This window comes from Pelophylax lessonae (genome assembly GCF_965119305.1).
Source record: "Pelophylax lessonae genome assembly, chromosome: 3".
In the NCBI taxonomy this organism is placed as follows: Eukaryota; Metazoa; Chordata; class Amphibia; order Anura; family Ranidae; genus Pelophylax; species Pelophylax lessonae.
Window position 1 is genome coordinate 518944956 of NC_138770.1, and position 16653 is coordinate 518961608.

A 16653-nucleotide genomic window follows, 5' to 3' on the forward strand; every position below is an offset into this window, starting at 1 on the left:
GGCCATTCAGTGACCTGAGGGTTCCCTAGGAGGTGTCTTGTCACAGCGTCGACAGGTGGAGCAAGTGCGGTAGTGGACCGGCTGGACCGCAGGAGGCTAGAAGGAAGAAAAAAAAGCAGTAAAAGGAGAAAAAGAGGGGATAGAGGACAGCTAAGGGAGGAGAAAACTGCAAGAGCATGGTCTTGCAGGGTGATGAGGAGACCGTGGGCATAACCCCCAGTTCCCCATCATGTGTGTAGATGCGTCCTGAACGAGTCAGGGCACATACCTGAGGGATGTAAGATGAAGATGTCTTACGTCCGACAGGAGGAGGCGCATTAAGGCCACTCCAGCCATAGGGCTCCAGCCCAGCATTCCTGAAAGAAAACAGTAAAAAATACTAGAAACACCCCTAGTCAAACGGTGTGGGTAGCTTCCCAATGGGCTCTAGGGGGAAGTTGGGGAAAGGGGAGAGGGGAAGGGAAAGGTAAAAGAGGGAAGAGGAAGAGGGGGTGGGTTAAGGGGGAAGGGGCGGATGGGAGGGGGGAGAGGAGGCCAGGGGAGGGGATAGGCACATGGAGGGGGTAGGGGAGGAAGGAGGCAGCTGCGGACCCTACAGCAACTCATCAAACATTTAACAATGCTCAGTAGTCCCAGCATTTAAGGGAGGACCTGACCAGCTCAAAATCAAAAACATGGTCGGTGATGAAAAAAGTGTAAAAGGAAATGTCCAATTAAAAATAACAAAAATATCGATCAAAAAGTAAACAATAGTTCCAAAAAGGGGCACAAATGGAGGCAGGGATCAATGCTGACCCCTTTCAGGCGAAGAAGGTTGAACTTCGACGGCAAGAAGAAGAAGATTCCCGAGGATCATCAAAAACATCATGGAGGCTTGACATCACGGTGGCGTTTCGTCTGTTGCTTGTTCCAGACTGAGGATAATGGGCTGATCGGTGGGGGTCGCTTGGAAGATTCCCTTCTTGAGGTGGATGAAGCAGGCGACGGGTCCCTGGTGATGCCCAGTTGCAGGAGCAAGCCTTCACCCTCCTAGAAGTTGGAGAAGCTGTGAGTCTTGTTCTGAAATTGGAAATTCAACCTGAAGGGGAAGGACCACCAATATTTCAGTGCTCTAGCAGATAACACCAGTGTAAGCGGTTTCAATGCTCTGCGGCGCTGTATAGTTAAGGGGGAGAGGTCAGCAAAGAGTTGGATCTTATGTCCTTGGATGGATAGATCCTCTCTACCCCTACTCTTTTTCATGAGCTCCTCCTTAACCCCATAGAAGCGTGTCTTGACAATAATGTCCCTGGGGAGGCCATCTTTGCAGGGTGGTTGGTGGGCTCTGTGCGCCCGATCGACTTCCAAGCAGTGGTCATAGATAAGATCCTTAATAAAAACTTTGATCGTGTCTGGGATGTCCGTTATTGTCTCAGGGATCCCCCTGATCCTGAAATTCAGGCGTCTGCTTCTATTTTCAAGATCATCCAGTTTACTTAGTGCTGTTTCTAGTTGATCTTGTAGAGTCTGGATGCAAGCAGTGTTGGCCATCAAAAGTGAGAGGCCAGGGAAGTGTCCTGGAGAGTTCAGGACTATTTGGTGTTGCAAAGCCAGGGCCTCAGGTGATTGCAACCCCGAGATCTCTTGGGCCTGCTCCATGGATCTGCTGATGAGATTCCATGGATGCTGGTGAGGCAAGTGGGGGCTGTGGGTGATAAGCGGGGGTCGCTGGGGAGGACCAGGGGTCTGGGGAGGCTGATGGAATATCCATAAGGCAAGCCAGTGTGTCTCCTACCTCCCTTGTACAGCGCTCCTCTGAGGAGAGGGAAGGCGCGGTCGCCATCTTGGCCGGGTCCCGCTCCGGGGAAGAGAAGTGTAGACGGCGGGAGACCTCTCTCCGGTGACCCGCCGACATCCAAAGGGGGGCCGCTGATTTGAGGGGATGCCGATGCTGCTGAATGCGGGGTGTAGCGCGCACTGAAGCCGGTGCCGGGCCCTCTGTAGACCGGAGAAGCGCGAAGCTCTCTGGCTAATTCACCATGTCAGAGCAGCCGTGCATGCACACTCTGTCTAAATGGGTTTTTTTTATTGCAATGCACAATACAACAGAATGCAATGGGTGTATCTCACTGTAACATATGCAGACAGGGCCGCAATCAACTTTTTTTTGCCCCTAAATGGTTTTTTTTATTGCAATGCGCAATACAACAGTATGCAATGGGTGTATCTCACTGTAACATATGCAGACAGGGCCGGAATCAACTTATTTTGCCCCTAAATTTGTTTTTTTATTGCAATGCGCAATACAACAGTATGCAATAGGTGTATCTCACTGTAACATATGCGGACAGGGCCGCTATCAACTTTTTTTGCCCCTAAATGGGTTTTTATTGCAAAGCGGAATACAACAGTATGCAATGGGTGTATCGCACTGTAACGTATGAATGAAAATCTGATAAATAATTGTCCCCTTAATTGGTGCTTGTTGAATAGCAGATTTGAAATGCAGTGTCTGTCTAAACGCTGTAAGTCACAGTAAAATATGATGGAAATTTTTTTTTTCCTTTTTAAAGGCAGATTAAGCAGACACATATGCACTCAGCTTGCAGTAAATGGCCGCTACACACCGCACGCCTAACAGGTTGGATACTGTTGTTCTATTCCGCTATTGAATAAAGAAAAAAACCCATCTGAATGAAAAACTGAAAAATATTTTTTTATCCCTAAATACTGAAAATAATTATTTTCCCCTTACATTGGTGCTTTTTGAAGAGCAGGTTAGAAAGCAGTCTGTCTAAAGACTGTATGTCAAAGTTAAATATGAAGGAACACATTTTTTTTCTTTTTTAAATGCAGATTAAGCAGACACATATGCACTGAGCTTGCATTAAATGTGAAGCACCACAAGCCGCCCACCTAACAGACTGATACAAGTTTTTTTTTTTTCTCCTTTCTCCTCCTCACTGGGCTTAGGTCAGGGCATAAAGATTGTGCACTGCACCCCCACACAATACATTCAATGTAGATCGCTGTCTGATTAAAGAAGATTGTTCCTATGTATGCATTCCCTCAAAGCAATCTCCAGCCTGACCCTACAGTAATCTACTATCTCTCCCTCCGGGCAAAAAGATTGTGCACTGCACCCCCACACAATCAAATCAATGTAGATCGCTGTATGATTATTGAAGATTGTTCCTATGGTTTCCCTCAAAGCAATCTCCAGCCTGACCCTACAGTAATCTCCTATCTCTCCCTCAGCAGAAATATCAGGAACCTCTCCCTAGTATAGTTTGAGCAGAGTGACGCGCGGCGCTATGTGACTCCAGCTTATATAGACTCTGGGTCACATGCTGCACTGGCCAATCACAGCCATGTCATTAGTAAGTTTTAAAGGTCCTCCTTAAATGATTTCTCCTCTTGCATTTACATATAGGGAAAAACAAAGGGGAATCCACTAGTGCAATACAGTTTTAAAACTTCCAATTTTATTGTTAAAAAATAGTAGTCACACTCACATAAAACCAACATCAACAGCGCATGTAAAATATGGGGTTTGGGGTGTTCCCCACGTCCTCACCAACTCCATGCTAGTGTGCTAGACATGGAGGAACTGTCGCCGCTCACCCGATCACTTCCCCGGTCTGCCGCATAGCCACACCCTCACGTTAATAAGAAAAAATTTATAACACCTTAAGTTTATCAATTTATTTGTATCCAGAACATAAACTCAATGACATACCTTTAAGTTGTAACAGTATAGTCTCTAAATGATAGAATACACTTCCATAATGCCCAGTTACTTGTATCTGCATGTGAAATTCCTACTAATGAATGAGCAGAGCTACCACAGCAAATAGTACAGAGCCATCTGAATAAAACTGTCTTCAGTTTATCATTCATTAGTGAACTACAGATGGAAATGCTATGAGTGAGAATCTCCATACATATTCCACAGTCTGCCCAAGGAAACCACATAATGAAAACTAAAATGCCCACTTCTTTTATCCCTTTAGCGGTATAGTAAATTTGTATACAGATCATTGTTTCAGTTGAGTGACAGACTGAACACCTATCAGACATATGGAATTGTACCTTATAGCAGCTGTGATGTAGAGGATACAATACTTTGCCCTTTCCCTTCAAAACTTAGCTCCACAGTTCCACACAGAAAGAACTGTCAATTTTTTAAACTACTTGGCAACGTAACTCCATATATAAGAGCTTGCCATGTGACAATAAGGGAGAGAGGATTGATTTGGCAGCTGGCAGGCTATTACAGCTGTTTTCTTTATTTCCCACTTTAGAAGTAGACAGTCCTCTTGTCAATGTATAATTGGTAGTGTAAAAGTGACTGTCACTAAAAAAATCACTAAAAAACTAAATTAAACTGCTATAATGTCTGAATGCCAGGCCATTCTTAACCAGTAAAGGTCCAAGACTTCTTTGTTGTGATTGAGTTTTTACACCCCGTTGCCAACCCCATGGGCAATGAGGCAGGCAATCATGGTGATGGGCCAGTAAGAATGTGTGGGGACTGGAAAGAAAGGCAAGCTCCAACACTACCCAAAAGTTGAGCGTGCAATAACCTTTAAAGCTTTAAATTGTCTGCATTTATCAGTGCCACATTGTTGTTCTACTTATTTAGTAATGAGGTTAAAAATATATATGCAACTCAATTTTACCTCCAGCGTACTTACCATACAGTCAAAAGTAGGGAGCTATGACATTGTTTCTGAAATGTTGGCTATTGTGTACTACCTTCCCATAATTTGATAGGTAACTTCTTGCTCTATGGGCTTAAATTACTATTTTATTTTCTGCACAGTGTCCCCTTCATGTTTGGTAGTTATTTCTGTGCATTGCAATCCTGCCATCTGACTGAGCCAGCGTCTAATGAAGGCACCTTCCTCCAACATGGTCAACATGTGGATATTTTTCACCCCTTTGTGGGGGTAACATACCTGACAGCATCAGTCTTTCGCCCATTAATTTCTTCTTGACAAGCAGAACATCTGAGTGGGGATGTATTCGTGGGTGTGCACCTGATGAGAGTTGGAGATACAGGGAAAGAGGAGCACCATAGCTACCGATTCCACAAAATGTGGACATTGTTGTTCAATTGTTAAGTTACTTACTTTTCCAGTTTTCACATTGCTTGCTTTTTCACTTTTCATATTCAGAATTTGGAAGTAAGTTCCCGAGTGAAATGGGCAACCCAGCTAGGTGGTGGTAGTTTGCCCAATTTGGCCATCATGTTGAGCTGTCCTGCAAAATCCTGGGGGGGTTCTGAAGAGTGGCAGCGGGGCCCTGTGTTCGAATGGTTTGCCCAGATCTCAAAGGACCCCAGTCCACCTCAGCTTCAGAACCCACACCCCACTCCAGTGTATTTAAGCCCACTTCCACTCTAGAGCTCCTCAGCACTCTAATCTACAGAACCCCCCCATCCCCACACACACACTTACACATGGGGAATTATTACCTCCAGAGCCAGGGCAATTTTTTACTCCCACCTACCACTGATGTCAGGGAATTTTTTTCCATTCCTAAAAACAGATGCTGAGACATTTTGTCTTACACAGATTATTAGTATCATGGCAATCTTTCTCCCACTACCCACCAACTCAAGGTTTTCTTCCTTCCACTTCCACTTGCCAATGTTAGGTCATTTTTTTCCTCCCACTGAAACTGATGGTTTTTCCTGCTTACAATTTCTTTTTAATTTCATTCATGGATTTAAGAATATAAGCTTTAACCACTGGGTTCTGTACATTGTTCTGCATATTACTTATTGCTACACACTGTCTGCTATTTTGCATGTTACATATAGGGAACTACTCTGTAAGAGGCAATCTTAGCAACAGGGTGTTGTTTTGACTGCTGGTGTCATTTCAGTATTGATTTTTAATTGTGAAAGTTTTCTGCATGTGTCCATACAGGACATGTTGTTTCTCTGTGAGAAATTTTCTGCTTTTGTCATTAGGGTAATAATTGAGTCTCAGTGGATATATTTCTAGTTGTTTTGGTATGTAATTGATTGTGCCTCTGTGAACAAGTCCCTAGTTGTAACATCTTGATCCCACAGCACTGTAACGCTCCTGCGTTTTATGTATGATGTGGATTTTCAGCTGCAGAAATATTCCACTTCAGTAGTCATGTAGAGAAACGCTGAGACACCAATCCCAACTCTCAATGACTCATCATGTGTGGATGATCTCAATTCAGCAAGTAAATACACACACTCAATAAGATGTTTCCTAGAGTGACTTATGTATATAGTAACACAGTGATGATAGGCTGAAGAGACAGGTTGGGTAGAGATGGTAGATGACAGACACTTGAAAGGAAATGTTCTTGAAAGTAAGATAGTAGCAGATGGGATGCAGATAGGTTTAGCAATCATGTATGGTAGCAGATGACAGAGTAGCAGGTGGACATACAAGAGAGATCAACCCAGTGCAAGAACAGGTGGTAGTAGGCTCAAGAGCTAGCAATCTTAGATAATGCAGATGTAGTAATAGTCCTTAGTATGCAGAGCTAGATAGTGTAAGCTTTAGTATGAAAGTTATAGAGGTTTCCCCTGTGGGGTACTTATCACTAATAGCAATGTAGCAGAGGAGAGGTTCGGCAAGAGCGGATGATCCGGTAGCGGGATACAGGGATCAGCGCAGCGTGGTTCCGACAGCGAGGTATGCTTGCAAGCATGAGAGCTTCAAGACAGGTTAGCATCAAGGCACAAAGCAGTTTGAACGAACACATGTGAGTGAGAGCCGGCGATCTAAATAGCCATCCAGTCCGGCGCTCAGTGATGACAGCATCAGTCTTAAAGGTGTATGCGCACCTTACCAAAAGAGAATGGTGGGGCGCATACACTTATGAAAGAGTAATTAGGGTACCCAAAGGTACCAGAACATTACAAGCACTGCTCCAGTGGTAACAAGCAAAGATGGGCTTCTTTTCTTCTCAAGCACCCGAGTAGCCCATTGCCAAGAGTATATGGGCTAATCAGGTGCTTGCTCAAAGAAGCCCGTCTTTGCTTATCACCAAAAAGAATAAATGAATAAAATCCACACTTCGAATCTAAGCTTCTCCAGCTTGTTTAATTTAAGCAGCCCAAACCCGGCACCTCCTTGACATGTTTCACCACAAAGGGCTTGATCACAAGGATCTGTGTGACCTTTGTGCTGGAAGACACTTTGGCTACAGCTCTCATATGGATGCTTAAATAGGTTCCTGGTATGCCAATATTGTACTGATTGGGTCTCTACAGAGCCTTCTTCTTGGGTAATTACAGAACTGATTTTGCCTCGGGAGACATGTTTAAATGGCTTTGTCTCTGTCTCAGTGTAGTTTTTTTTTTTTTTTTTTGTCCCTTCTGACAGGTTACTGGTTGTGATAGCATTCATTTGGACTTTATTAAACTTGTCTATGATGAATTACATTACTGTGCAAAATTTTTAGGCAGGTGTGAAGAAATGCTGTAACGTAAGAATGCTTTCCAAACTATATGTTTTAACTATTTATTTTTATCAATTTAAAAAATGTAAAATGAGCAAACACAAGAAAAACCTAAATCAAATCAATATTTGATGTGACAACCTTTTGGCTTCAGACCTGAATCAATTCTAAAGGGCCATACACACTATAAGATTTTCTGAAGACTTTTTCCTTCAGATTTACCTTTTCTATGTAGTGCAAGGGCCTGCCAGATTGCATACAAATTGAAAGTGTTTAGGTTTGACCTCATATTATATGGTTTTGGTAAGTCTAAAGGAAAAAGTCTTCAGAAAATCTTATAGTGTGTATGGAAAATACGCAAGAAAATCCTGACGCTGGTAACTAGATGATCAGAAAACCCAAAAACCTGTGGTATCAAGCTAAATGGGATGGACGGCCATGTATAAGGTGCCAGTTAGTCCATGTCAGGGGTGCAGCTGTCCCATGCTTAGATCCAGCTGAGAACAGTACAAAAACACAACAAATGGATGGGAATATAAGCGCTCCCCAGAACAAATGCAAGTGGGCACAGGAGTCACAATGATGAATGGTCACAATGATAAAATGACTCGTTTAATATGAAACTGGCATGAATGCTGGTAAGCAGGATATGTCCAAAAGATAGGCAGTACCTTTGGTGGAAATCAGGGAGGCAGATGGAAACATCTCTCAAATCACACAGATCCGTGCTTCTCCCCACCACCCTCAGGCCACGGATCTCCCTCTCCTCCACTCCTCATGTGTGGTCGCTCCCTGGGCTTCTCCACCATCTGGGTGATTTGAGAGATGTTTCCATCTGCCTCCCTGATTTCCACTACAGGTACTGCCTATCTTTTGGACATATCCTGCTTACCAGCATTCATGCCAGTTTCATATTAAACTAGTCATTTTATCATTGTGACTATTCATCATTGTGACATTTCATTTGTGACTCTTGTGCCCACTTGCATTTGTTCTGGGGAGCGCTTATATTCCCATCCATTTGTTGTGTTTTTATAGTGTGTATGGCCCATTAGTGCACACTTTGTACACTTGCACAAAGTCAGGGATTTTGTAGATTTTGAGTCAGGTGTATGATTAACCAATTATACCAAGCAGGGGGTAATGATCATCAATGTCATCAGTAGGTTGAGACACAGCTATTAACCGAAACAGAAACAGCTGTGTAGGAGGCTTAAAACTGGGTGAGGAACAGCCAAACTCTGCTATTAAGGTGAGGTTTTAAAAGACAGTTTAATGTCACAGGTCATACACCATGGCATGACTGAGCACAGCAACAAAACCCAAAACAAGTATACTGCATCAGCAAAGTCTCTCCTAGGCAAAGACTTCAAAGCAGACTGGGGTTTCAAGATGTGCTGTTAAAGCTCTTTTGAAAAACCACAAAGAAACGGGCAACATTGAGGACACAGTTTTATTAAAATAACAAACATGTCATACTTACCTGATCTGTGCAACAGTGCAGCCCTGATCCTCCTTGGGTCCCCTGCTTGTGCTTCTGGCCCCTCCCTCCTGCTGAGTGTCCTTAGAGCTAGCAGCTTACAATGGGGGCACCAAAGCAGGCCTGCTCCCGAATTGCTGCTCTGTGTGTCCATTTACGCACAGAGCAGTGGTTTGGCCCCATCCACTCTCTTTTCATTGGCTCACTGGCTGTGATTGAAAGAAGCGGGAGGCAATGGCTCCCGCTGCTGTCCCAGCCCATGAGGAGGGAGAGTCGAGGTTCTTGTGCACATCTCTGGATTGCGGTGGGGCTCAGGTAAATATTAGGGGGAGCTGAGGGCTGCTGACAGAAAAGGATTTGCCTTGAACCTTTAGAACCACTTTAATGCAGCAGATAAAAGATACACCATGCTTACTTCACTTCAACATTGGAAGATGTCCAGCAGTGTCATCAGCACAGAACTGGTGGAAACCAGTGGGACCCAGGTACACTCATCTACTGTCCAGAGAAGTCTGGCCAAAAGTGGTTTTCATAGGAGAATTGTGGCCAAAAAAGCTATACCTTCTACGTGGAAACAAGGCAAAGCGACTCAACTATGCACAATACATAGAAACTGGTGTGCAGAAAAATGGTAGCAGGTGCTCTGGACTAATGAGTCAAAATTTTAAATATTGTATATCAGCCCTCAAATTTTCCACTCGCCTGCTCGCATTTTGTGAGTGGAAAATGATTGAAGGCGAGAGAGGAGAGGAAGAGACAGAACACTGTCGGTATGTGCAGGGGTGGGCAGTGTCCATATCTGTGATGAGGGGGGGCGCACTAGGAGCTTCTGAGCATTCCAAGCAGCCATTTAGCTGACCCTGTCCTGTCCCAAAATACAGCCTTAGCACTTTCTCTACAGTCCTTCACTCTGATCTTCATTAACATATATTATTACAACCCAGATCCCCCCCCTATTCACTCTCTTATCCCTAATAACTGGTGAACTGTGGTTTGGCCAGTGTGATTGTATGTGCGTTTTACCTTGATTTTAGGTGCATTTCTATTGAATTTCTATTACAAAGTGCTTTTTCATGAAAGCGCTTTAAAGTCCTGCATGCTGCATCTTTGATGCAGCTTCAGAAAACGCGTGTAATAGAATTCAATAGAAGTGCACCTAAAATCCAGGTAAAACGCACATACAAGCACACTGTTGTTGTTAATACTTATTTGTGCAACTTCTGCATTCATGCAAAAACATTTAACAGTGTCATTTTATAAAATATTTTTTTGAGGGCACATTTAGGGGCGGGGCAGGGTAGGGGTTAGGTGGGGCAACTGGTGGCGAGTAACCCTTAAGGCATGGCTAGTAGCTCAGGACTTGAAATTTTGAGCCCTGCCATAGACTTTAATAGAGTTCGCATGTTCGCTAGAACTTTTTCCCTGTTCGAGATGTTCTTGTGCAAACCGAACAGGTGGGTGTTCGGCCCATCCCTAATGAAAAGCATTATGGGCCTGGTGTTGAAGAACTCCCAACACTCCTGCACTGAGTTCCTGGGGCTGCACGCCATCTCATCTCTATCTGAACTATCCATTTTCAGATGGATTGACCCTTTAAGTGACCAAAGCACATGAGCTTGATTTTTATTTTTAGCTCCACTATCCTCTATTCAGAGATAATAAGAATACATCAACTCTCTAGCACGCAAAAAAAGCATCCTCTTACCCTCAGTCCTTGCTGAGTTAGGGGGCTCGAGACCCTAGTACTGGCTCCCCTTCCTCCTTCAGGTTACAGTCATGGTGAAAATAGTCCTGGCAGGAGGGCTTCATTTTTCTCAGCTGCATGGATGAAGGGTGCTCCTGTACAATGGCAGGGCCCCCAAGCTTGTGTAGGATCCCTGCATTGGCGTGCACTTTCCGCGCATGGCCTTTCCTTTTTTGGGCAGCTGGGCCTCTATTAAGGTAGGGGTTTGGAACTGCAGCTGCAATAGCTCCTATGTTAATCCAGCCCTGCTTAAAAAGCACCAACACCTGAGGCTTTACCATATGGATCACTATCAATAAAACAACCTGAACATATGAGACATGTTCACAATTTTCAAGCATAGGGTTGCCTGAATCTGATGCATATACAGAATTACATACTTTCAATGCAAAATTATGCAAATGTGGCCATCTGTATCACAACAAGATTTTCAAAACAGCGGTAACAGTATTGTCAGATGCTTCTTAAGCAATTGGCAAAACACAGATTGACACAATGCCAGTGGCAGTACACTGTGTATATTTGGAAGAAGAAGGCAGATGGCATACTTGTAGCCAAATCATTCAACAGGATAGATACATGTTAACAGAGCAATATATCATGCGCAAACAAGAAAAAGGTCACTGGGTAGACAGTGTTGCATATTTTGTATTGTAGCTTCATTACCCGAGTAAGAACACAGCCACAAACTGATTTTAGATGTTGCAATGCTTTAGTTATCTTTATTTCCTACAATTTTATTTTTCTGTTTTTCTGTTTCACATGGCCACAGATAAATGGAGGATTTCAACACATAATTGTTTATAAGGAGAGAGTAAAAATTTGAATGCTTTACCCAAAAGGGATATTTCAGTTTTAGCATATGCTGCAGAATTAAACTACTGACCAGTTTCTTATACAGTATCTGTCAGGGCCGTGACATTATAACCTCTGCAACTGAGTTTCCTGTGCCACACTTGATTTGGCCACAAGACTCTTCCTTTTGGATTTTACTTTTTGTATTCTATATGAAAGCTCAACTGAACTTGAACTTGAAATTGGCTAAATGCATTCCAAGTGCTTCAAAACAAAAGATGTGCAAAATGTGTTACAAATCATCCACAGCTTGAGTATAAAAGCCCATCTCTTGCCAGCATGCTGCAGCGAAGGAGCTGTGCTCTTTGTATGAGCAAGGATCTCTCTACAGAATCTGACTCGCCCCCTGCTGAATCAGACCTATAGCTCTCCAAACAGCAAACAACATGAGCTCTGCTGATTACATTGCTATAGCTCTGACTCTATAAGGGATGTGCCAGATCTGTGCAGAGATACCACTGCTTCTTCACAGAAATCAGAGGTACTTTTCCACAGCATGATGGCAGGGACACGATTGAGCTGAGACACTAGTTATTTTGATGATCCTAGAATGTATTTAGCTAATATAGACTAAAATGTACTTTGGCTTTAAAGAAAATGCACCAGGAGGGGAGTGGGAAGTTAACTGCAAAGTGGATGTTAAAAGAACCAAAAACTATAGAAGTCAGTTAGACAGTTAAATTCATCAAACTCCACCTGTAACTAAAATATCCCTTTTATTTATTTAGTACAATTCACATTTTACTATTAGTCATACTATTGCTTAAAACCTGACACTATCAAAATAATTTTCTTGGTTTACAATACAGGAAGATTATAACCGGGGACATTTCTGTTCTTTTTTAAAATGCAGATTCCATTGTTCATGTTTATTATAACAACAGATAATGGTCATTGTGGAGTAAGCATGACATTTGCATAAAGATTGTTTTATAATCTTATAAGTAGAGATGAACTGAATGTCCCAGGATGCCGAATCCAAGCCTTATTAAAGCCAACGAGAGCAGAATCTTTAAAATCAATAGGGCCATTTGCAAGCCTAATAGGCAAGGCATTTAAAAAAAAAAAGCCATGCATAGGGCACTACCCTAGGTGACACTAATGTACCCTTCTCAGTCAAAAAAAAGAATATATTTTGCCACTCTTCTAAACCTCTAAATGCAAATACCTGCAGTGAAATTTCCAAAATGATAATTTACGATGGTGAAAACCACTCAATCAAAAATATTAGATCCATGCTTATATATAAAGTATCTCACAAAAGTGAGTACACCCCCCACATTTTTGTAAATATTTTATTATATCTTTTCATGTGACTGAAGAAATTACACTTTGTTACAATGTAAAGTAGTGAGTGTACTGGTTGTATAACAGTGAAAATTTGCTGTCCCCTCAAAATAACTCAACACACAGCCATTTAATATCTAAACCGCTGGCAACAAAAATGAGTACACCCCTAAGTGAAAAAGTCCCAATTGGGCCCAATTAGCCATTTTCCATCCCCGGTGTCATGTGTGACTCAATACTGTTACATGGTCTGAGGTGTGAATAGGGAGCAGGTGTGTTCAATTTGGTGTTATCACTCTCACTCTTTCATTTTGGTCACTGGAAGTTCAACATGGCATCTCATGGCAAAAAACTCTTAGGATCGGAAAAAAATAAGTTTTGTTCAACATAAAGATGGCCTAGGCTACAAGAAGTTTGCCAAGACCCTGAAACTGAGCTGCCAAGACCATACAGTGGTTTAATAGGACAGGCTCCACTCTGAACAGGCTTCGCCATGGTCGACCAAAGAAGTTGAGTATACGTGTTCATCGTCATATCCAGAGGTTGTCTTTGGGAAATAGACCTATGAGTGCTGCCAGCATTGCTGCTGAGGTTGAAGGGGTGGGGTCTGTCAGCCTGTCAGTGCTCAGACCATACGTCGCTCACTGCATCAAATTGGTCTGCATGGCTGTTGTCCCAGAAGGAAGCCTCTTCTAAAGAGGATGCACAAGAAAGCCCACAACCAGTTTTCTGAAGACAAGCAGACTAAGGACATGGATTACTGGAATCATGTCCTTTGGTCTGATGAGACCAAGATAAACATATTTGGTTCAGACAGTGTCAAGCGTGTGTGGTGGCAACCAGGTGAGGAGTGCAAAGACAAGTGTGTCTTGCCTACAGTCAAGCATAGTGGTGGGAGTGTCATGGTCTTGGGCTGCATGAGTGCTGCCAGCACGGGGAAGCTACAGTTCATTGAGGGAAACATGAATGCCAACATGTACTGTGACATACTGAAGCAGAGCATTATCCCCTCCCTTCAGAGACTAGGCCGCAGGCCAGTATTCCAACATGATAATGACCCCAAACACACCTCCAAGATGATCACTGCCTTGCTAAAGAAGCTGAAGGCAAAGGTGATGGACTGGCCAAGCATGTCTCCAGACCTAAACCCTATTAAACATCTGTGGGGCATCCTCAAACAGAAGTTGGAGGAGTGCAAGGTCTCTAACATCCTATAGCTCCTTGATGTCGTCATGGAGGAGAGGAAGAGGATTCCAGTGGCAACCTGTGAAGCTCCGGTGAACCCCATGCCCAAGAGGGTTAAGGCAGTGCTAAAAAATAATGGTGACCACACAAAATATTGACGCTTTGGGCCCAATTTGGACATTTTAACTTAGGGGTGTACTCACTTTTGTTGCCAGTGGTTTAGACATTAATGGCTGTGTGTTGAGTTATTTTGAGGGGGGCAGAACATTTCCACTGTTATACAAGCTGTACACTCACTACTTTACATTGTAGCAAAGTGTCATTTCTTCAGTGTTGTCACATGAAAAGATATAATAAAATATTTACAAAAATGTGAAGGGTTTACTCACTTTTCTTAATACTGTACATATCAAGCTCACAGAAGAACTCTTTTATAGGGAATATATTTATATATATATATATATATATATATATATATATATATATATATACATATATATGTATCCACATGCAACATTTTAGAGATACCAAATAGTTGTGATGAATAGTGGTGGTAACCTCTGTAAATAATGAGAAAATGTTCGCAAAGTCCTGCCAATTATTAAACAGCAGTGCACAAAAAGTCTTTATTTTGAAATTCCTTCTATGTGTCTGTGGGATTCTTATGCTATATATTGTAAGACCTCGTGAACACTGCCACTAGTCACATCATGTGCCCACCTTTCCCTTTTGACCTATATGTGGTCACAGGTCAGTAAGACCTAAAGTAGGATGGTTTTCCACTCATGGGCCATACACACTATACAATCGTCTTTAGATTTTTTCCTTTAGATTTACCAAAACCATATAATATGAGGTCAAATCTAAACACTTTCAATTTGTATGCAATCATACAGGCTCTTGTACTACATAGTTGAAGGAAAATCTAAAGGAAATCTAACAACAAACGTTGTATAGTGTGTATCCAGCTTTAGATATCTAACTTGTACAGATTCGCCCCTGCACAGGCAGGTTTAGGGCACTTACCCTTTTACCCATATATACTTATGTATATATAAGCATGGATCAGATATTTTTGATGATGAGGGGTTTTTACCCCCATTCATGAATGATCATTTGGGAAATTTCACTGCAGTTATTTGCATTTAGATATTTATGAAAATATATATCATTTTTAAGGGTAATCCAGTAGTGCTGCACTTTTTTGTTAAGAATCTGTCCAAGTGTAGAAGGTACTGCAGCAAAAATTACTTTTTAAAAGAAGAAAAGTAATTTAATTTGAGGTACTTCACATCTCCCTGCTGGCTTTATTTTTTTTTTTTGCAAAAACAGCATGAAAACCTACCCCAACAATACATACCAGACCCTTAATGTCCCCATGCTGTTTAACAAAAGAAGTCAGCAGGGAAATTTCAGTTATTACATTATTTTCTTTTTAGATGTCACTTGCTGCAGTTTACACTTTAAAAATGAAAAAAAAAGCAAAAAAAATAAAAATAAAAGATGCAGTGGGATTCCCCCCAGAAATCCACAATCAGACCCTTCAGATCTGCTATAGATTTTAAGCAGAAATCCATTCCAAGAGAAAAAAACCTGCAAGGGGTCCCAGGCCCTTGTTGATGAGAACAGGAGTTACTTCCCCACATACCTGACCTGGAAGATAGGCTTATCGGAATGTGGAAGCCCCCTTTGAGATAAGGGAACCTCCATAAATTGCCCCTCCACGTAAATGAGTAACAGGATGATATCAGCCACTATCAATGCCCCTTTGTTTACATTCTTGATGACAGCTTGGGGAGCTGTCATTAGTTTGTGGTAGTCAGAGTCAATATATTTTTTGTTTCCCATTATAAGCTACTAAATGTTTAAACTACTGCTATAATGGATTACCTTGTTGACCAAGAGAAATATATGTAATGAAAGAAAATCTGCCTGTTTCTGACCAAGCTTTGAACTAAGGCTCCATGTACACGGGACGTTGTTAAAAGTCCCATTGAATGCTGGAATTTTTAGGACGTTTGAAACGTCCGTTCGGTCGCGTTTGTACCCGCGTTTAGTGGGCGTTTAGCGGCGTTTGCGGGCGTTTGCGTTTAGAAGCGTTCCTAGAGGTCAAAAAAATTATTCCCCTTTAAAATGGAAAAACGCGAACGCTAAACGCGGGTCATCGCGTTCAGACGCGTTTGGACGCGTTCAGGCGCGTTCGGACGCGTTTGTGCGTTTGAAACGCCGGGAAACACACGTTCGAACGCAAATAATTGCGTTCTAAAAACAATCCCTGAACGCAACTGCCTGCAAATGACTGTAAACGACCTGGTGTACATGGACAGATAAGATAAAATGTAGATGGGTTCAGGGGCTTCTGAAAAAAACGCCCAACTGCTCCTAAACGGCCATTTCCAGCGTCCCGTGTACATGGAGCCTAACTCTTAGAATAGCCCAACATTTGGCCTACCTGCTGGTGGAATTATTTTGAAATGACAATTGCTTTAAGAATTTATTCCATTCAGACAGGTCATTTATATTTTTTTCACAAAAAATATTTTTTATTAATTTTAATATATTATTTCACTATATCAATTTTCACCATCTGAAGCGCGAATACGTTAATATATAATTTATATTTCACCGCTCAAACTGGAAAATTTGAGAGAGATTAACATTTCAGAAA

At 42.2% G+C, this 16653-nt stretch overlaps 1 protein-coding gene across 1 annotated transcript in view; it reads left to right on the forward strand.

Moving 5' to 3' along the window:
• Positions 1-16653, forward strand: part of ADGB (androglobin) — a 488973-nt gene that overhangs the window by 211230 nt on the left and 261090 nt on the right. The gene's annotated exons all lie outside the window — the stretch shown is intronic.